This window comes from Acinonyx jubatus, chromosome D1 (assembly GCF_027475565.1).
Source record: "Acinonyx jubatus isolate Ajub_Pintada_27869175 chromosome D1, VMU_Ajub_asm_v1.0, whole genome shotgun sequence".
Taxonomy (NCBI): domain Eukaryota; kingdom Metazoa; phylum Chordata; class Mammalia; order Carnivora; family Felidae; genus Acinonyx; species Acinonyx jubatus.
Window position 1 is genome coordinate 34245994 of NC_069390.1, and position 23095 is coordinate 34269088.

Here is a 23095-nt window from a genome sequence, read left to right on the forward strand (position 1 = left end):
CTGCCTCTGTTGTGGTCCAAGCCAGGCACAAGCCCAAGACCCAAGTGACTGCAGAGAAATTATGATGCACTTACTTAAAAATCTGTGTTCAGTATGTAACATAACTCATGAGAGGGTTTTTTCTTTGTTTTTTTGTTTTTGTTTTTGTTTTTTTTTAGTTTCAGATAAAAGTATTCACCAAAAGAAAGTTAATTTTGATACAAGAATTAGTGGAGTTGAAATAGTTACTATAAGCAGAGTTACCATTCAATATTGTCTTGTGTGTTAGGCAAGATGTAGATTTTATTCTGAAAGCAAAGAGGAAGATTAAAACTTTTTTTTTAATTCTTTGACACAGTAACTCTTAATTCCAACAATTTAATTTATGAATATACTTGCAAAATGATATACATACAAGATCATTCTCTCTAGAATTGTTTGAGTAGTCTTTGTGAGATTTAAACTCCACCTTGATATCTGTATTTTGGTCCTCCTCTTTATTCTTAGTATTACTCTGTCTTCTCTCTCTTTTCTTTTTTTTTAATATAATTTATTGTCAAGTTAGCTAACATACAGTATATACAGTGTTCTCTTGCTTTCGGAGGGGAACATTAAAACTTTTTGATAAGGAATTATATGAACAAACTTGCATGCTAAAAGGCACTTCATTAAGCATTGCAGAGTCAGTGTTTACCAGGATAAGAAGAGAAGAAGGGAGTCACAATCACAGTAATAGGAAGGCCTAGAAGATATGCTGGAGAAAGTTGATGAGTGAGAAAATGTCACGACAGGAGTATCTTTAGGATGAACACACACACACATGATCATGTATGTTTGTATAGATAGATAGATAGATAGATAGATAGATAGATAGATAGATAGATAGATTTTTGTTGATATCATGAACTCTGTATATAATTTAATATGCAATATTCAAATTGCATCATGATTTCAAACTTTCAGAAAATATGCTACCCACAAATCTATTAAGTTGATGAGCTATTGGGATTAAGAAACATCCATATTTGCATTCATATTAGGTAGAAAGAAGAGAACATACAGAGTAGTTGAGAAAAAAAAATTCATCAAATTCAAAAAGAACATGGAATTGCAGTAAGGTTAGTCCAACAGATCCATTCTGGAAACTTACAGAAATCTTGGTAAAGATTTGGAATTACCATCAAATGTGAAAATAGTTCTTCCCATCTTTGTTTTGTCTAAATAGTAAGAGAAAATGTGATCTCAAATGTTGGAGAACTTAAACACAAGGAAATTTGGGCGATAAATTTTTTTAAGGATTAAATTAATTTAAAATTAGTGCTGTATTAAATACAATTTAATTAAATTAAGGATTTAATGAAGTACATGAAAACACTAAGTAAAAACCCTGCCATTATCAATATTTGAATATGCAATATAGTAATTGGTAATCAGAAGGTATTTATTCTAGTTATGTTTCTTAAATTTGCTAAGCTTTGATGCAGGAAAAATAATTTTAGAATCTCTGAATCTTATTTTACATTTCTATACTACCAGGTTAGTTTGTTTTTCTTTAATTCTTTACATAAGGAAAGGTATATTATTTGTTCTGCTTTCTCCTACCAATTGCCAAATTTGTCTCCAGAACTCTCTTTCCCTAGTTTGCATGGAGTCACTGTTGGGGAAAAAAATGATCCTCCTCTTGTGATTTAAAACAGTCTTAATAGAAACCCAGATGATATAATAACAGTAATGACTATTTTTTGAGAACCTGCAAAAAAGTGGCCATTAATAAATTTTAACTTACTTAATTGTTGACCTACACTTATATTTTCATTTTATACGAAATTACTTAGAGCAAATGCCATAGAAAGCTCGAAGGGCATGTTTCATTCATATATTACAGGAAGAAAATAATCTTGCCAGAAGAGTCACTGGATATTCTGTTGATTCTGTTAAGGCCAAGGAACTTCTGTTCCCAGGAGCTCTTGATTGCCTTCTAGATGTTTGTCAGCATTTTTATTCTAAGGGAACAACTGGAAATAGTGTGACAGCAGCTCTTAAGGGAACTGTGTGCACACTTTGCCAAACTAAAATGTAATGCCACTTAACTTCTTAGGTGTCCTGGGACTGTTCTTAACTGTTTGCCTGTATATCTGCTTGCCTCAGTCAATACTCTATTAGGTGCAGCAGTTTTGCAGCACTGAACCATGAAATGATATTACTAGTTCTTCCATCCAGTTGCATCCTTAAAAGACAAGGAGTCCCAGTACATAATGTTAATAGAAGACTATAGGAAATAAGTCTATTTAATGATTATGAGTAAAATCATCTTGTCTGATATTAAATTTAATGAAAAGCAATTCTCACCATCACTAGTATATGATCTGGGGTTTCTTACCAGTTTCATTGAATTTTCTTAAGGAGCCACTGACACCAGTGCATGCGTTGTTCTTTTTACATTCCTCCAAATGGTTTACAGTTCAAAGTTTTGATATGCACAGGCTGATTAGATCAGCTCTCAGAAGGCAGGTGAATTATTACTAAGTCAGCTTACTGAGAGATTCACACACAAAAAACCTGTCCTTGCCATTATGAGAAATGCATCATTGGGTTTTATATGGTTCAGAGAGTTATGAAGGCTTCTAACATTTTGATTGCAAGGTAATATTGCAACCATAGTAAATATTCCAAATTAAAAATAGTAATCATGTCATACTCAATGGGCAAAATTACTGCCCATGAAAGACAAGGCTGATGGTATTTCTTTAATTATTGATTTATTACCACTCTTTTCCCCAAAAGTTTTCTGGAGGACTTTATTATAAAAGATATGTGGAGTGGTACTGATGAGAATGAAAATACAATGGCAAAGAGGATATATGAGTATTTTATGGCAAAATCTTCTGGACTAACATGATAGCTGTAGTTTGGCATTACATTTACCTCTGCTGAACTACTTGGCAGTCAATGATGGATGGATGGATGGATGGGTGGATGGATGGATGGATAAATGGATGATCAGATTTTTGGTATTTTTATTTCACTCATAGTGGTTGGCATTATTTGAGTATTTAATATTACCTAGGTATTATGAAAAATTATCCTCATTTAATTCTCTCAACAAATGTGAGTTGTGTGATATAATTACCCTTTTTGTACAGAAAAGATAATAGAGATTTATAAAGGTTTATGTAACTTATCTAAGGTCATCAGTCTCTAAAGGTCAAAAGCAAATTCCATTTTGTTGTCATGATGTTTGCATTTATATCCATTGGAGAATGCATTATATGAGGACTTTGCATAAGAGCATTGGACTATGTAACATACAAGTTTTACAAAATTCTGTTTCTATTGTTGTCCTTATTTCAGTAATGATTCATAGTAAGCTATTTGTATGCAATTCAATATTATTAAATCTGTTTTGCTTATGTACTATTGCAACAAACAATATTAAATAAATGAAAGTTTGTATGTGACTCTTAGGTTCAGTTTTGACATCTTTTAAAAAGGTATGTTACTATTGAATTGTGAAGGTTTGTTTTAGATTTGAGGGAGACCATCTATAGGGAGACCTCCTGGTATATTGACTCATCTATTATAAGATTCAATAAATATTTCCTTTTCACATGCCCTTCTTAATTAAATAAAAAAAAGAAATCCATGTATGAGAATGATATCCATAGTCCTTTCATATCATAGAATTATAAATGATTAACCATAACTTACTGGTTTATTGAATTTATGGTTAGGGCTGAATTTGTTCATGGTTAATTTCTATTAAGCTGATGTTTTGATGGATTGCACATTGCCAATTGGTGAAGCTGGGAACTATATTCCTGGTATCAACTTTGCCTTATGGTTCCAAGTTAGGTTGGCCAAAAAAAGAAACTTCCACAAACTTTGGAAGGCAGAAGTAAAACAGAAGCATTACATTTGGAAGGTCATTGCCATAAGATACAGGATTGACAATCACAGAAATGTTCGTTGGGTTCCATTTGAACTCATGCTCCTGACTTTATATTCAACTAATCGTCTCATCTCCCCGAATAGCAAGCCCAGGTGCATCACCAGGTGCTTGGCTATAGACCAATAGAGGCAGCATCTGCATAGAGGGAATAGCTTCCCCCAGACTTAAACACAAACTCTTCCTTTGTGATTTTATTTTATTCTGTTGATGCACATTCTTTTTCCTCTTTCCTTGTGTACTCCAACTTGTTCACTCAAGCCCGTGCTTTAGATGAATGGTTAAGGTCTCTTTCTATAATCCTCCAACTTTCTGTTACAGATCCTCACTTCCCTAAATCATCTCCCACCATGTATAAGATCTGATTCTCATTTAAATCTATTAATTCCATAATATTTATACTAATTATTCTTTGAGTGAGCCCTAACACAAATGTCCAAAATATTATAAATTCAGAAGTTTATAATTTTCAAGTTTCATTATTTTTCTTTTACTGTTTTATAAACTGTTTTGATTCATATTATTAGTGATATTACTCAGTATATTTTTACTTTTTTCTTACCAATTCTTCTTACTTCCACTCAGTTACTTACTTACACCTAAACTTGAGGCTTCTTGTCAAGAAGAGATGGTATACAAGTAACACCATCAAATTCTTATAGTCCTTATGCCTCAGTTTGACATTTATAAATCTGTAGTGGAAATAGTAGGCTTGACGATCATTATTTTCAAGTAATAGATCATTTTGCAGATAATGCAGCAATATACAGGGTGGCTTATATGAATTATAGTATTCAGTTCTTTCAGTAACCTTCCAGATTAAGTCAGGAAGCTAAACATACAGAGTAATTATCAAGTTTATGTAGAGAGGTAGGCAGAGTTCTAATGTAACTCCCAAAGATTCGCAACCTTAAATAATGTCCTCCATTTTAATACAGGTGAGACATTTGAATATGACAGAGCATCGTTCTTGGATTGTGTATACTTATGGTAAAATGTAATATTGCAGATGGAATTAAGATCCCTAATCAGTTTAGTTAATAAAATATGATATTATCAGCGGCCCTGACCTGATTAGATGAGTTTTCAATTCAAGGTCTAAAGGTCAGAGAGATTCTTTTCTTGAAGAATCAGCCTTCATAAATTCTGTGGCTACAAGGAAATTGATTCTTGTAACAACCACATGAGCTTGGAAGTGAACCCCTAGTCTCAGATGACACCTTGGCCCTGGATGACACCTTAATTTTAAATTCATGCAACCTTAAGCAGAGAACTAATGTCATACGAAGACTTCTGACCTAAGGAAACCATGAGATAATAAATGGATGTTCTTAAAATAAGTTTATGGTAATTTATTTCGCAAGCAAATAAAAAACGAATGCAATCAGTGTTATGAAGCTTACTGCCAAATCTAGGATTTGCATCCAGTCTACCCTAATTTCAAAAAAGAGTTGCCATAAAACACATGGGACCTTCCACTTTTTTATTTACTAGATATTTTGAGAGAGAGAGACAGAGACAGAGAGAGAGAAGAAAGAACACAGGCAGGTAGGAAGGCAATACCAACCATGCAGAGTTTTTCTACAGAGATGATTGAAAGTGACACTAATCATGAAAATTCCCATACATCAGAACCTGTACTGATAAATTATTTCTCATATGACTGGTAAATGCTCTAAGAAAATCAACAAAATCTGTGTTCTTAGGAAAAATTACTAAATTACTTGTGAGGGAAAACATAAAATGATGCTCTGTTTAACCAAGGAATCAGTGTACTCTTCCCATACCTTGGATTTGGGGTTTGGTTGTGTATTGGGACAAAGAACCACAAAGTATAACGCTATCCTTTGGAAGGTTCAGACTTACTGACAAGCACATCTACTATTAAAGTGAAATGTTTGCTATATTACAGAACACAATTTCCTACATTGTTATTCTAAATATCATGTGAATGGTTTGAGAAGGTGTGAGTATTCCATAGCCGAAAGATAGGCTTCAGGGAACAGAATATTTCCACATGTCTGTGTAACTGTTTATTAATAGCATAAATTCCTATTTCCTTTATTTTGGCCCTCAGCTTCCTAATCTGATTCATCTAACTATAGATCATACATGACAAGTTGCCGCAAATATGATAGGAGAGAAAAAAGGAAGGAAGGAGAAAAGAACAAATGAGGGAAGGAAGGAAGGAAGGAAGGAAGGAAGGAAGGAAGGAAGGAAGGAAGGAAGGAATAAAGAATTCCAGGTGAAAAGTGCTCTATATTATTATTATTATTTTTAGCAACTTTTTTTTAATGTTTATTCTTGAGACAGCGACAGAACGTGAGTGGGGGAGGGACAGAGAGAGAGAGGAAGACACAGAATCCGAAGCAGACTCCAGGCTCTGAGCTGTCAGCACAGAGCCCAATGTGGGGCTCAAACTCACGGACTGTGAGATCATAACCTGAGCTGAAGTCAGATGCTTAACCAACTGAGCCACTCAGGTGCCCTATATTATTATTTTTTAATCACTAATACTTTGAGGAAATAGTAATTAGTTAGAAAATGCACTATATTAAGAGATCAACCCAAAGAATAGGTAATAATGATGTCTGAAATATATTTATTTATGGCCTAAAATATGTAGCTAATTAAAGTAAACATGATTATCTAAAAAGGTATAAAAACATGGCTTTATATAGAAAATGTTTTAACAGGCCATTTAACTATGCTTAACCTTGAGGTAACAAAATCTACTTATCTCCAGTTTCAAATAGGCCAAAACTTTATGAAGTAGCTAGGGCAAGACACAATATAGTCAGTATATATATTCATATGAAGTCAAAACTTCCTCAAAAAGAAGACATAGATTTCTCAAATATTCTTGATGTTGAAATAGTGTGGGATTTTAAAATTGAATTAATAGTTTTGGTATAATACTATTATAGCTGAGCAATAAAAAGATAAGCCACAGCCAGAATGACAGATTCAGTATGTTTTCCTTCAAACTTGACCCTTCTCCCCAAATTCCTCCAGCTCCATCAGTGCTCTCCTCTTATCCGTGAGAGACTACAGACACTGAAGTCCACCTTGCACCCACTGTAGTAATAGTATATGGATAAGCAATGGCTTATCTTTGTAGGATAAGCCATTTGCAGATGCTAAATGGGTTTTAACTACTACTTTAGGGAAAGGATGGAATCCCAACACAAGAAGAGATTAATGTGAAAGCTTGGAGGAATTTACAAAATAATTGGAAACAGTAATGAATGTGGGAGGTTCTTTTATGACGTTCTCTGAAAGCTAACGTGATATGAAAGATGATGATAGTGCCTTGGGCTAGAGCATGAGAAAGAAGGGCACTGATCTGAGAAAAAATCAATAGCATCATCATTTTGGGGGGGCCAAAAGATGGTGGCATATTCCTGAGAACTGAGTTTAGGAGTTCCAAGACCACTGGACACTGGTATCTAAATGGCATGTTGTTAAAGCAGTAAAGTGTGAGCAGAAGGTGGTAAGGTGTGAAGTTAGGGGCTTTGCTCTTTGGGATGAGCATATTTAGGTGGAAAACAGGAAAATTTATAATTTTTTTAATGTTTATTCATTTTTGAGGGAGAGAGACAGAGCATGAGTGGGGAAGGGGCAGAGAGAAAGGAAGACACAGATTCTGAAGCAGGCTCCAGTCTTTGAGCTGTCAGTACAGAGCCCAATGCGGGGCTTGAACTCACAAACCGTGAGATCATGACCTGAGCTGAAGTCGGATGTTTAACGATTGAGTCACCCAGGTGCCCCGGGAATCTTCATTTTAAATAAATATTCAGATAGTATTTAGACAATTAAATATTGAAAACATGGAGTTAAGGATGTTAATTTTATTCAATATACAACAGAGAGACACTCTTAAGCAAGGGAGTTATGTGTGATTAGATCTATGTTTTCAGAAGGGTAACCCATTGGACAGACTTTAGAAATTTTGGAAAGAAAGCTGCATCTCGGGAAGAATGGCGCCAGCCTAAAACAAAGGCATTAAGATGGAATTGATGAAACACAGAAGCACAAGTTACATTTCAGACCCTATTTATATGTATGATTTGATATTTGATTAAAAGACAAATAGAAAACAAACATGAATAAAAAGTACAGAATAATGTTTAATAGTAAGAGCATTGCAATGATGAAGACTGTGTTTGTTTCCTGACTCCAGCACTTGATAGCTTTGGGCCCTTAAATAAGTTACACATTTCTCTCTGTCTTAATTTCCTCATTATTAAAATATTAATAATTGTATCTAAGCCGGGGCTTATTCTGAGTTTTAAAAGAAGTAAATCTCATGGAGTATTCAATGGATATATTTCGTGGATGCTGAAAATTATTGTATCCAGTAACATTCTAAAAGATTTAATAGTTGTATTTTTCAGGTAATATGATTCATCACAATAATGTTCATCGTTGTGTAATAAAGACCATCAGATAATGGAGATGAAAGATTAATATGTTGTCCTGGAAATTCCAGGTACAGTACATTCTTCAGTTAAATCAAAGTAACTGAGAATTACATTTTCAAGCTGTTTCTAATGTGATTTGAACAGTATAGGACACATTCAGTCTTCAAAATACACTCTGTGCTTACAGAAGCGTTCTGGTAACCAGACTAGTCAATAGTCCAGGAGTCTGTCAGGTGATTTTGTATGAAAATAGTCAGCAGATGCAAGATGTGAAAATGCGGATGCATTCAAAGACGAACTTTGGAAAATACAAACTGACAACAGATAGGTCTTTGAAATGATTTTTCCATCAGTGAGTTATTATATTAAAAAATTTGTTTTTTAGGGGCACCTGGGTGGCTCAGTCGGTTAAGCATCTAACTTCGGCTCAGGTCATGATCTCATGGTTTGTGGGTCCGATCCCCGTTTCTGGATCTGCTGACAGCTTAGAGCCTAAAGACTGCTTCGGATTCTGTGTTTCTCTCTCTCTGCCCCTCGCCCTCTTGCACACTTTCTCTCTCTGTGTCTCTTCAATATAAATAAAACATTAAATTTTGTTATAGCAACTATAATTATCCTATTTCCAAAAGCCCTTTTGAATTAGTGTCTGTACATTAGGAACAAATAATCATACTGGATAAGTAAATGTGACATGCATTCTCATATTGTCTTCTCAGTATATGATGTCTTCATAATAATTTACATGAAAGTATTTCTCCATGGAGAGAGATCCTTGGCTTGTTGATGGATATCCTCTGTTATATGAATGACAAACTACGTCTATCAACACGGCAGATGCTCTTTTCATCTTCTCTGTAAACCAAGTAACTTGGTAAATGCTATCAGATATATTCTGAATATAATTCTAGACCTTTTATTCACACTAAAATATTTTTGTCTGAAACCCCTCCGTATTCATCATTTTCATGTGGAATTTGGGTTGAAAGTATTGGCTTCAGAATTACAATGTTTCAAATCTTAGTTTCAAATCTTAGGTCTGTCAAGTAACCAGCTATTTGATCTTGAGCAAATACCTATTTTTCTTAGTTTCAGTTTCTTCATCTGAAAAATTTAAGCTAACATTTATTATATATTATTATATATTATATATGTAAATTCATGTAATATTTACTATAAGAATATTTTAAGGAAAAAACGATAATGCATATAATATTTAAGCACAGCTCAGAGAACTGGTAACTTATGTGATAACTTCGTATGTTTTTGAAGAAGACTCTTCCTCAATACACTTTACCAGTAAATTGTTGTAATATATAATTGCAGTGATCACCAAGAAAATGGTGCTCCCTAGGATTGTGTAGTATACAACATGTATAACAGTTGGCCACCCCCAAATGGCTGATACAAACTAAGTGCTCAGTACATGGTTGTGATAATAATTTCCCATTTATAAAGCCTTACAAATTGGGAGGAGTTTCAATCAGTCTGTGAAAAGTGAATTTGAGGATTAATGGGTGCTGGTCCACATCCTCCATGCTGAACCATGCCCTAAACAATTTTGGCTTTTTTCTTTTTTTTTTTCTTAAATTTATTTTTATTTATTTTGAAAGAGAGATAGAGAGCAAGTGGGGAAGGGGCAGAGAGAGAGGGAGACAGAATCCTAAGCCGATCCACGGTGTCAGCATAGAGCCCAGCGCGGGGCTCAAACTCACGAACCATGAGTTCATGACGTGAGATGAAATCAAGAGTCAGATGTATAACCGACTGAGCCACCCAGTTGCACCTTTGGCTTTTTTCTATCCAATGTTATTCAGATAATATTAAAGAGTACAAGTAATAAATTACAATCTACCTATTTTATTTGGCACCCAAGAAATGAGGTGCTAACTTGTAATCATGAGTTTCCCCTGGAAGAAGGTACTACAAACAGACCTCGTTTTCTTGTGCTTTGTTTTACTGCACTTCACAGATATTGCATTTCTTACAAATTGACGTTTTGTGGCAACCCTGCGTAGAGCAAGTCTATCAGCGCCATTTTTCCAACAGCATCTGCCCACTTTGTGTCTCTGTATCACATTTTGGTAGTTCTCACGATGTTTTGAATTTTCCTGTTATTATTTGTTGTGATGATCTGTAGTCAGTGATATTTGGTGTTAGTGTTGTAATTGTTTTGAGGCACCATGAACTGAGCCCATATAAGATGGAAAACTTAATCGATAAATGTCTGTGTTCTGCCTGCTCCACTGACCAGCTGTTCCCCTCTCTCTCCCTCTCCTTGGGACTTCCTATTCCCTGAGACATGACAATATTAATTGAAATTAGGCCAGTCAATAAGCCTGGCTGACAGTATATCTGTTTACAAAATGGTTTACTGAGTATTTTAAGCCCACTGCTGAGAACTGCTATTCAGAAAAAAAGAATTCTTTCAAAATATTTCTGTTTATTGATAATGCACCTGGTTACCCAAGGGCTCTGATGGAAATGTTTAGTGAGAGTCATATTACTTTCATAACTGCTAACATAGAGCAAGGAGTAAGTTGAACTTTCAAGTCTTATTATTTAAGAAATACATTTCTTAAGGCTGTAGCTGCCATAGATAGTAATTTCTCTGATGGATCTCGCAAAGTAAATTAAAAACTTTCTGGAAAAGGTTCACCATTGTAGATGCCATTAAGAACATTCAGGATCCATGGGAAGAGGTCAAAATATCAACACTAACAGAAGAATTTGGAAGTTGAGCCCAACGCTCATGGACGACTTTGAGGAGTTCACCATTTCATTAGAGGAAGTAACTCCTTTTTTTAAATTTTTTAAAAATTTAAATTGTATTTTTTTTTTTTATTTTTAGGGAGAGAGAGCAGGGGAGAGGGGCAGAAGGAGAAAGAGAAAGAGAATGCTGAGCAGGATCCATGCTTAGCATGGAGCGTGACGCAGGGCTTGATCCCATAACACTGGGATCATGAGCTAAGCCAAAATCAAGAGTCTGACGTTCAAGCTCAACGGACTGAGCCACGCAGGCACCCCAGAGGAAATAACTTCTGATGTGTTGGAAATAGCAAAAGAGCTAGACTTAGAGGTAGAGCCTGAAGATGTGACTGAATGGCTGCAATCTCATGATAAAACCTGAATGAATGAGGAGTTGTTTCTTACGGATGAGCAAATAACATGGTTTTTTGAGATGGAATCTACTCCTAGTGAAAATGCTGTGGAAATTGTTGAAATGACAGAAAAGAATTTAGAATGTTACATAAACATAGTTGATAAAGTAATGGCAGGGTTTGAGAGGGTCAACTCCAATTCTGAAAGGAGTTCTGTGGTAGGTAAAATGCTATTAACATCACCAGCTGTATGGAAAACATTCGTGAAAGGAAGAGTCAGTCACTGTAGTAAATTTTACTGTTGTCTTATTTTAGGAAGTTGTTGCAACCATCCCAACCTTTAGCAACCACCACCCTGATCAATCAGCAGCCATCAATATCAAGGCAAGATCTTCCACCAGCAAAAAGATTACAACTTGCTTATTAGTTAGTTCAGATGATGGTTAGCCATCTTTAGCAATGAAGTGAAGTTGGTTTCGTTGTTGTTTTGTTTTGTTTTTGAGAGAGAGAGAGAGAGAGAACAAGCTGGGGAGGGGCAGAGAGACAGGGAGACAGAATCCTAAGCAGTTTCCGCACTGTCAGCAGAGTCCTGCATCTGCATATGCAATAGTAATATGCAAATATTGGTATTATATACATTTGCTTTAATACTAACATAAGCATGTACAGACTTAAATATGTATTTTCATGTATGTATAGAGAGATCTTCAATTTTAGTTTAAAAATTTTTTAAGTTTATTTTTGAGAGAGAGAGAGAGAGAGAGAGAGTTCCAAGCAGGCTCTGCATTGTCAGCACAGAGCCAGACATGGGGCTCAAACTCACAAACCATGAGATCATGGCCTGAGCCAAAGTCAAGAGTCAAATGCTTAACTGATTGAGCCACCCAGGCGCCCAGAGATCTTCAATTTTAAATACGATGTTTAGTGAGTTCTCATATTAATATCTAGTGTCTTTTCACTAGGTAATTGGTGAGACCATTATGCAGATATAGCAAAGGAAATAGCACATATCTGATGCTACTCATATCTTTTTTAATGCATCGTAATTTTATGTCATCTATTGATCTTTTGACTCTCACATCATTTTGTATTGAAATGGCTATTAGTAATTTATTTTTCTTTTCACACTGGAGCATCTGTATTAATTATAAAAAGATCTCAGTCTCTCTGTGTGTGGTAGCTCAGTCAAGGTCTTTATTGGCTAATTACATTAACTAGTCCTACTGGTCCTTTTTAGCTACTGTCCAGGTTTGATAAAACATAAGCTTAGGAGACTCTACTCTTTTTTAAAAATGCATGTGGCAGCTTCCTGGAGCACTTTCTCTGCAGCTCAGCACGATTGGGAGAGTTAAAGGAGGGGCTGACTCAGCAGAATATCGTCTAATAGAATTATCTCTATAAAATGATCTTATTCTGTGTAGAAGTTATTGACTCTATTACTTCATATATTATAATTCAAGTCTCCTCTTCTTTTCACTCCAGTAGTCCAGGATTTTGTTGTATAATGAGTATTTCTACTCTTCTATGTGAAATAAAATTGTAAATAATTATATTTATCATGTCATTTGTAATTTGTTTTAAGCTGCTTCTTTATAAGCAATGTAAAAAGCCTATAGGTGTTAGTTTGGTCTCATCTCTACCTTGTGATAGTTAATTTAGTAGCTCTCTAATCAGTAACGTACCCTCCAATGTGCTGCTCTACAAGTGCTTTAATCTAGCCTTCACTAGACTGTTTCCTAATTACAATAATGATAATAAATATTTTGCATTGAAGAAATACATGGTATTAAGATATGGGGGTTAATTAGAAATGTACCCTGGGGCGCCTGGGTGGCTCAGTCGGTTGAGCGTCCGACTTCGGCTCAGGTCACGATCTCGCGGTCCGCGAGTTCGAGCCCGGCGTCAGGCTCTGGGCTGATGGCTCGGAGCCTGGAGCCTGCTTCCGATTCTGTGTCTCCCTCTCTCTCTGCCCCTCCCCCATTCATGCTCTGTCTCTGTCTCAAAAATAAATAAATGTTAAAAAAAATTAAATAAAAAAAAAAAAAAAGAAATGTACTCTGATATTATTAAGATAAAGAAATCTACTGAATTTAACAGATAGTTCTCCCAGGTGGAGATTCAGTTTTGGTCCTGTGTCTAAGCACCTGTGCAGAGCTGGGCAGTCTACTTTGATAGAAGCTAGCCACATACAACTATTTTTAAAAAATAAACAAAAATTAATTACAAATTTAATATTTGTCACATAGTTTATGTGATTTTATATGTCATCTGCCCATATACCCAAAATACCTACAGTGGTGAAGTTCAAATTGACTTTTGTCAGTTTATAACAAACAAAATATTAAACTGCATCTAAAGAAGGCTTACTTTGAGTTAGAAAGTGCTTTCAGCACTTTCTTTGCATTATCACATTTGATCTTTCCAACACAATCATGAAGTAAATAATATTTTTCTCCGTTATTCTGACAGGGAAGGTGAGATACAAAATATGCATATACGCACGTATGTATGTAGTGCACATACACATACAATTATAATTATTATATAAATAGAACTTTGTTTTATGATTTCATATAGCCTTATAAAAACTGTTTCTCATGGTTCTCTTTACCCTTTATAGTAATGAGAATTTAATAGATATGTAATATCAGTTGTATTAATGTATGTTTTCAATGCTATTATACAATTCACCTTTTCATAATCTTTTTTTTCTAAAAATAAATGATACACTAGTGAGCTCTAAATTTTTTTCCTCTATTGAGCTGTAATTGTTAAATAAATTCCCTGAAGACAAAATATGAAGTAATTCAGACTATGACTACATATTACCTTGTTTTTTTTAAAAAAGTTTTTACCACTTTACAATGTGAGAAGTAATGTAATTATGCTTCAATTTTACTGCATGTTGCTAGCAATGGATACTATAATTATAATTTTTTACAATTTGTTAGTATAAAAATAATGCCTCAATATAAATGTGTCCACATTTCTTTGATCTGACAGTTACATTTATAAACATTATTGTTACTCTCAAAAGGGAGCATTTTAGCCATATTTACTATCTGTTTTTTTTATGTTAACTAATTATTTGGCATTCATTTAACTTTTCAAATTTTAGCATCGAACGTAGGAGATTACATGTAAACCTTATCTCGCATTTGGTAATCATGAACTGTTTGTCTGCATTTTTTTGTTTTTTAATCACTTGATAAAGTGATACATCATGTCATGATGCTAGATGTTTAAAAGATCTCTAATGTTGTACAAAATTCTTAGAGCATTTTGAGTTTTTCTATGCTTCCAGAAGCTCGTCTGATATAGTTGCCTTATTAACTAGGCTTAACATGTTTAAAAGGCAGAATAAAAGTTTTAAAACTACCATTTAAAAGGCGGTCAAGGAACAAACAGATTGGATTTCTCCTGAATATCCATTTTCAAAAGACAATAATTCTGAGTACACAACATAAATTACATGGACAGTTGCTTTACAATGTAGTAGATTGCAATGTTTACAGGAAAACATAAATCAAGAGACTAGCAAAGTAAGGGTGAGACATGAAAGGAAAGGGAGAAAGGGATTTTGGCATAAGAAAATAAAGAAATTATAGATCTTCCACTTAAATTATCCCTATTCCATCAGTGGTAATTCCTGGAGAGAAAAATAATATACCTGAGTAAGTAACTTCCACAGATTAGCCAAGAATGTAATTTTATTTTGTCATATGTAAACATGCTTCCTTCTCACTTGTAATAGAAAGCAAAAGGTAGGAGCTGAGAGAATACTCTGAACATTCAGAGACTACTCTGAAGATATATTTCCTCTTCTGGCTGAGAAAAATCTCCTGCATGGTTAGGTTTGATTCTTACATTGAGGCTAACTGACACTCCTAAGAAATGTGGAATAGATACACCCCAGCTCATTTTGCTATCTGTGACTAACTATCTTTCTTCCATTCCTGAATTTGTTGATTCATCACCTTTAAAAAAAACCCTTGGGGCACCTGGGTGGCTGAGTCAGTTAAGCAACCGATTTCGGCTCAGGTCATGATCTTGCGGTCTGTGGGTTCAAGCCCCACATCGGCTCTGTGTTGGCAGGTCAGACCCTGGAGCCTGCTTCATATTCTCTCTCTCTCTCTCTCTCTCTCTCTCTCTCTCTCTCTCTCTCCCTCCCTCCCTCCCTCCCTCCCTCCCTTCCTCCCTCCCTCTCCCCTGCTCATTCTCTGTCTCTCTCAAAAATAAATAAACATTAAAAAAAGTAAAAAAAAAAAAAAAACCCTTGAAGAGCTAGGGAAGACAGGTCCTCATATGAGTAAGCATATGTTCTGAAATTTTTGGATTATTTTTTGTGGCAGAACACAGATTAATGGGATGGAATCTCAGTCGCCCTGCTATACACTCCAGATTTTCAGGAAACTGAGGTTGGACAGACGTAAGTTTGAATATCACCTCCACTATCTTTAGTGGTATGGCTCTTAATGTGTTGGTTTTCTTCTCTCCATAAAAGAGAGAGAGAGAGAGAGAGAGAGAGAGAGAGAGGGAGAGGGAATACATCATGAAATGTTATCAAGATTAAAATTCATTTACAATGGAAATCTTCTTGTAAAGAAGCCAGCTCTTGGCAGAAAAAGACACTATTAAAGGCAGTATAATCTTACATTTAATTTATATTTAAAAGATGATGATGACGGCAGTGGTGGCAGAAGCCTGGTGTGTATCTCCATCTCCAGGGCAGTTCTCTGTGGCTGAAAGCTCTAATACTATTGAGTATCTTTCTCAGTGTGAGATTCGTAGTGAGGACAAGGAGGAGTCATGGGCATCTGCTGTCTCTCATGATAGACAGATTGAGGGCCAGGCAGGAGAAGGGACTTACTAGGGTTACTCACATTAGTGGAAGGTCTGATTCCCCAGATGTGCATTTATATATTTACCGTTACTGTTTCTTGGTATTTCTGGGTTGATTGCATAACCCTTTAATATACTTAAATTGTGGAAATAGGCTTATTTGGAGGATGGCTATTGAATCCATGGAAGTGTTTTTGGATCAATGTGCCAAGGAGCTGGAGCTTGAAAATAATCTAACAAGGTGTAGGAATAAAAGTCAAAGTAGAAGATAAATTTCGCACTGCTGATTAATCCACACATCTTAGGAAGATATTAAATAGAAATTGTAAATTTCTCTTGCCACCATGTTAAATTTAATAGAAGCCATTGCTCTAGATGACATTTTTATCTTTCTGTTCTAATTTTAAAATACTTGTATTTTTAATTTAGTTTAATTTAATTAAATATATATATATTTTCATTTGAGTATAGTTGACACACAATTTATATTAGTTTCAAGGGTACAACATAGTGATTCAACATCTCCATACATTATGCTCTGCTCACCATGGGTTTAACTACCATCTGTCACCACACAGCGCTATTACAATATCATTGACTATATTCCCTTGGTGGTGTCTTTTAGTCCTGTGACTTATTCATTCCATAACTGCAAGCCTGTGTCTCCCACTCCCCTTTATGCACTTTGCCCATCTTCCCACTCCTCTTCTTTCTAGTAACCATAAGTTTGTTCTCTGTATTTATAGGTCTGATTTCCTTTTTTTTGTTTGTTTGTTTGTTTATTCATTTGTTTTGTTTTTTAGATTCCACATATGAATGAAAGCATATGGTAGCCATTTCTCTGGCATTGGTTGTAGCAACATTTTTCAAGATCTATCTCCTAAGGCAAGGGAAACAAAAGCAAAAAATAACAATCCAGACTACATCAAAATAAAATCTTTTGCATCATGAAGAAACCATCAACAAAACACAAAAGGCAACCTGTGGAATGGGAGAAGATATTTTCAAATGGCATATCCCATAAAGGGTTAATATCTGAACTATATAAAGAACTTATACAACTTAACAACAAAAACATTTAAAAAATGGGCAGAGGATCTGCTCCCATTTTTTTTAAATTATAGAAGTATCAATACTTACCTGTTCAGTATGTGTCACTCTAAACATAAACCTCTAATTAAACAGTAAAGCTAACTACAAACTTTATAAATATTCTTTCATGATATTTGGGAAAGGAAAGAGTGGGTGTAGGAAGATTTTAGTTGGACTGTAAATTGAGACAATGTAATTAGAGGAAAAATTTAGTTTTATGTATCTAAAATTAAAAAAAATTCATCTCTTTTTTTTTGCCTGACAATCCCCATTTAAAGAAATTTCTCCTTCAGATATATTCTCAGTTACCAGGACATAGGCACAAGGATTTTATTGTGGTATTTTTTATTTCAGTAAATAATTAAAAACAACAAAGATATCCATCAATATGTAACAGATTAGGGGTGCCTGGATGGTTTAGTCAGTTAAGCATCCAACTCCTCATATCAGTTGGTGAGATTGAGCCCCATGTTGGGCTCTTCTCTGACAGTGTGGAGCCTGTTTAGGATTCTCTCTCTCTTTTCCCTCTCTCTCTCTCTCTTACTCTCCTTCTCTCTCTCTCTCTCTGCCCTTCCCCTGCTTGCATCCGTGTGTGCTCTCTCTCTCAAAATAAACATTTAAAAAATTAAAAAGTATATATAACATATATATATATATATATATATATATATATTCTTAGAATGAAAAACTAGCTACTTAAAAGTGAGCTGGGTCATTATTGATATAAAATATCAATTTGAAGAAATATTATTGGTTTGAAAAAAAGAAGGGAACATAAGAGTGTAAAGCATGATCTATTTTGTACAAAAGACAAGAACACAGATATGTGTTTGTGGGTGTGTTATGCATGTATCGGGTATATAAGCCAGAATGTGTCTGAAAGCAAGAAAATCTAAATGTGAATAGAGAATGCTTTTGAAATAAAACTACTAATATTTGATAGGAATGCTTTTCACTTCTCATAGTGTAATCTTCTGTTTTCTTTAAATGTTCATCATCAACAAGCTCAAAGTTTTTCTGGGAGGTGGGATTATGGCTTATTTTTGTCAATTTGGTTTTGTCTTTACGTGTCTATATTGAAACACACACACACACACACACGTACACACACACACAATCAGAATTATTTATGATTGTCCTTGCTGAAACCAACTTTTATGAATCAAATAAAAATAAAGTGTGAATTCATTCCCAAAACTTGTCTTTGAAACTATAGAATTTAAAGACTTAAAATAATAATTGTTGGTAAGAAGGTGAAAAAATTAGAAAATAGTCATTCTTTGCTGTTGAGAACATAAAGTGATGTAGGAGTTTTGGAAAACAATCTGGAAGTTCCTTAAGTGATTGAACATAGACTTACTCTATTTCCCAGCAATTCCATGATATATACCCAAGAGAAATGAAAACACTCCTAGGTATATACCCAAGATAGATTAAAACATATGTCCATGCAGAAATGTGTGCATAAACATTCATGGCAGCATTATACATAATAGCCAAAAAGAGGAAACAATGCAAATGTCTGTCAACTTATAAATAGGTAAAATGTGGTATAACCATACAATGGAATGTTATTTGATAATAAAAGGACTGAAATATTGGTATATGATACAATAAGGATAAACTTTTAAAACATTAACCCAAGTGAAAGAATCCATTCACAAAAGATCATATATTGTATGATTTGTTTATATGAAATGTTCAAAATAGAAAAATCCATAGACATAGAAAGTAGATTTGTAGTTGCCCAATTATATATTGATCTCAAAATTTATCTCTTAAAGAACAATATTATTTCTAACATTTTTTTTTAATTTTGGGAGGGTATTATCTTCCTATAACCCATAACTTGTAGTCAGTATATTGCATTTTGTTTGTCAGATTGAATTACCCAGGAATTTTAGAACAAAGTTGTTATGGTAATTATATCATTCTGGCAAGATAGGGATAAAGGATGCACTAAAATAATTTAACAGTTCTCAGAGAAGCCATTTGTCTAATGCCTTACTTCTAGCACGAGTTAAAAGAATGAAATTTGATCACAAATTTTTTGCCAGCATTCAGCCAAGTATGTTGAATTTTTATGGTATAGAAGATATCCATCCAACTCATAAAATGTAGGTGATACGACCTTTAAGAGCCTTTATACATCTTAGAATTTATGACTCTGTCATCTCACTTTTTATTACTTAAAAAGTCTTATACTGCTGAACGTAGGGATGGAGTGAGAGGGTGAACAACCTTCAATTTAAAAGGATGTCGAATGCTATACTTTCTCTGTAGGATCAAAATTGTCAGGGTCTGGAAGGCAGACTTGTAGTCCTGATATTTCAAGCTTACTATATAAAAGATCCTTCAGTCTTTTCCTATTGTATTCTACTGCTCTGTCTCTATAGTAACTATTTCTCAGGAGAATAAACATTCTTCATGAACAAGTCCAAAATGATCTGGCAAAATAAGTGACAGATTAAACCCTATTTTATTATAATAGTTTTAATATTTTATTTGAATGTCATATGAGGATAAAGTCCATGCTTATCTAGAGTTTCCTCCCTCAAAACTCTGACAATATAATTAAGGGCCTTAATGATCTGATAAAGCCAATACCCCCTGGGCCTGTCCCTTCAGCTAAAATCAGAGAGATGTGAAGCCCAGGCCATTGACTCATGCCAAAGTCAGTAGAGTCTGGAGTAAGGGCTATGGTCTGAAAGAAGGCAATGATGGTGTCTTACACATGTTTATAGCCCAAGCAACTTAGCTTAGGCCTGATACATGGCTGGTGCTTCATATTTAGAGCTTTAAGCTAGAGGATCCTGAAGGAGAGTTAATAAGTTCTGTGTCTCGTGGATATGCCAAATGGGGAGGCATAGAACAATTAGAACATGGGAGAGAACATGTGAGGAAACTGCGATCTCCAAAATACATACAGTGAAAGAGGTAGCAGAAATAGAAAAATAATATGAATTAGAGAACAGAAACACAAAAATACTCAAAGACAGAAACTGTTGACTATCTGCTGAAATACTACTAGTTGTCTCCATGGTTGTTTCTTTCTTTTCTCTTTCTTTCATTTTTTTTCTTCTATTTTACCTTCTTCTATATATTTGTGTTTGGTTTCTAGGGTGAAATGCTGTGTTACCATGTGCTCTATGATTGAAACTTGGCCTTCCTCTTTCCGTTTCATCCCTACTATTTCTAACCACCCCCACTCCACCAAGCCAGCCATACTGACATTTTCTGTCTTCCTCAAACACTCTGAGAACTCTTGCATCCCAAGATGTTCTTTCTCTTACTACCACCTTTGTCAGGACTCCTGTTTCCCCTATTCTTCACATGGCTGGATCTTCTGTGTCCTCAAGGTCCAAGACATGTACAGACATGCCAAGACTTCCTGAACACTCATCCACTCCATCCTGTCCCACCTGCAGCCACCATGTTCTAAGTTACTCATATTTTCTACATGGTACCTACTAGTGCTGAATATTAGTTCACTTGCTTATTATCCTTTTTTCAGTACCAGAAGGAAAATTCATGAAGCAGAGACAGTCTCTAATTTGTACATTAATATATCCAGTGCCTAGAATAATATCTGGGACCTAATAGGTGTTCAACAAGTAACTGCTGAATAAAAAAAAATGAGTAAGTTTATGTATCATTTTAATATTCTGCCCAAGTGAAGTAGAGAATTACAGATATATTAAGATGTAAATTTAACAGTTGATGAAAATGAGTCTGGTGTTTCTTTAACTAGCATCCTCTTACTTTGCTGTCTAAATTGACCAAATTGATTTAATAACTACTCAGATAACTATCTTTTTTAATTCAAAAATTTGTTTACTGTTTATTTTTTGAGAGAGAGAGAGAGAGAGAGAGAGAGAGACAGAGTATGAGCAGGGGAGGGGCAAAGAGAGAGGGAGACACAGAATCTGAAGCAGGTTCCAGGCTCTGAGCTGTCAGCACAGAGCCTGATGAGGGGTTCAAACTCACAAACTGTGAGATCATGACCTGAGCTGAAGTCAAACGCTTAACTGACTGAGCCACCCAGGCGCCCCTCAGATAACTATCTTTAAAATAAATTCTGGTCTTCCTTGGCCGAGTTGTGGTTGGAATGGCTGGATTAAAGTCCAATTATGGAATTGATACTTTTGATTGTTGTGCATAGAATGGAACCAAGGGTAAATAACACTAACATCCAGAGTGGAGAAAACAGAATATAGGAAAGACGGAGGAGAAGATTTGGAGTGTAGAATCTGGAAATAGCTTTCAAGGGAAAGTAATAATTAAAATAATTGCCTCCCAACCCATTAGTGAATTAATATGCTAGTCATCTTGAGTAGCTCATGCTTACCTTGTAGCAGTCATTGTCTTCATCCTCACAACAGATCTCAAGAGGGAGGCACCATGATTACTTCCTACAGTGGATTGATAGCTATAGAACAAAGCTATGCAAGAGTTTTCTATTAAAGTTGTCATGAAACTAGGAATATATGCTGAGATAAAAGCCAGGATCCTGCATCTGTCTTTTTTCTTGAGGGTTATGTTAGGATATACTATGATATCAAAATTATGCTTTCTTTCCCTCATTTGTCTCAGACATGTATGAGGCCATTTACCCTAGTAAATCATCTTGGAAACCATTTAGAAACAACAGAAATCCCCTTTCCTCCATTTTCTAAAACTTGTTTCCCTCTAAGCACACATCAGCAGAAGATTGCGTGTTTTCTCTCCCTTGTGACCAATCTGAATCCACTTTGTCCACTAAAGATAAATAAGTCTCTAAAGCAAAGGCCCCATAAGAAGAAAAAGATGGATTAACAATGTAGAAAAAAAACTATCCCTTCTAAAACTGCACCTTCCCTATTGGGTCTTCATTTATACTTAATATCAGTCTTAGCATGAGATGGAGCTCACCACTAAAATTAAGGAATTAAATCAATAAGGACCTGTGTGGATACATTATCAAATTCATTACAGTGGCCCACAAATCATATATGGCAACCTCCTTGCCTCTCTGGTTATACTTTCTACTATTTACCCCCTCTTTTAAACTGTTCTGGGCACATTCTTCCTTGCTGCTTTTTTAATACACTAGGTATGGTTTGCTTTTAGGCTTTTGCTCTGATTTTTTTCACTCTGCTAGGAATGTCCTTGCCCAAATACATACCTCACTCACTTTTCAGTGTTTTCAAGTCTGAGCTCAAATTTAAACTTCTCAGTGAGGCCCTTCTCTGACTCCCCAAGTAAAATTACAATTGTTACCTGCCTCTTAGCTTGCTCTACTTTTTCCATAACACTTAAGTTTTAATATATGCTATGGTTTATCATGTTTATTGTTATTTTTTTAATTTTTAAGGTTATTTATTTATTCTGAGAAAGATAGAGCAAGTGGGGAAGAGGCAGAGAGAGAGGGAAAGAGAGAATCCCAAGCAGGCTCCTCACTCTTAGGGCAAAGCCTGATTCAGGGCCCGAACTCACAAACCATGAGACCATCACCTGAGCTGAAACCAAGAGGTGGACACTTAACCAACTGAGCCATCTAGGCTTCCCTATCATGTTTATTGTTTATTGTGTATCTGCTCCTGTCTAGAATGTAAGCTCCATTATTACCTGGATTTTTATCTCCTTTGTTGATTGATATATCTAATTTAAAATAGTTCAAGGTTCGTAATAAGCTCTCAATATTTCTTGAATAATGAAAGTTAATGAATAGCTTT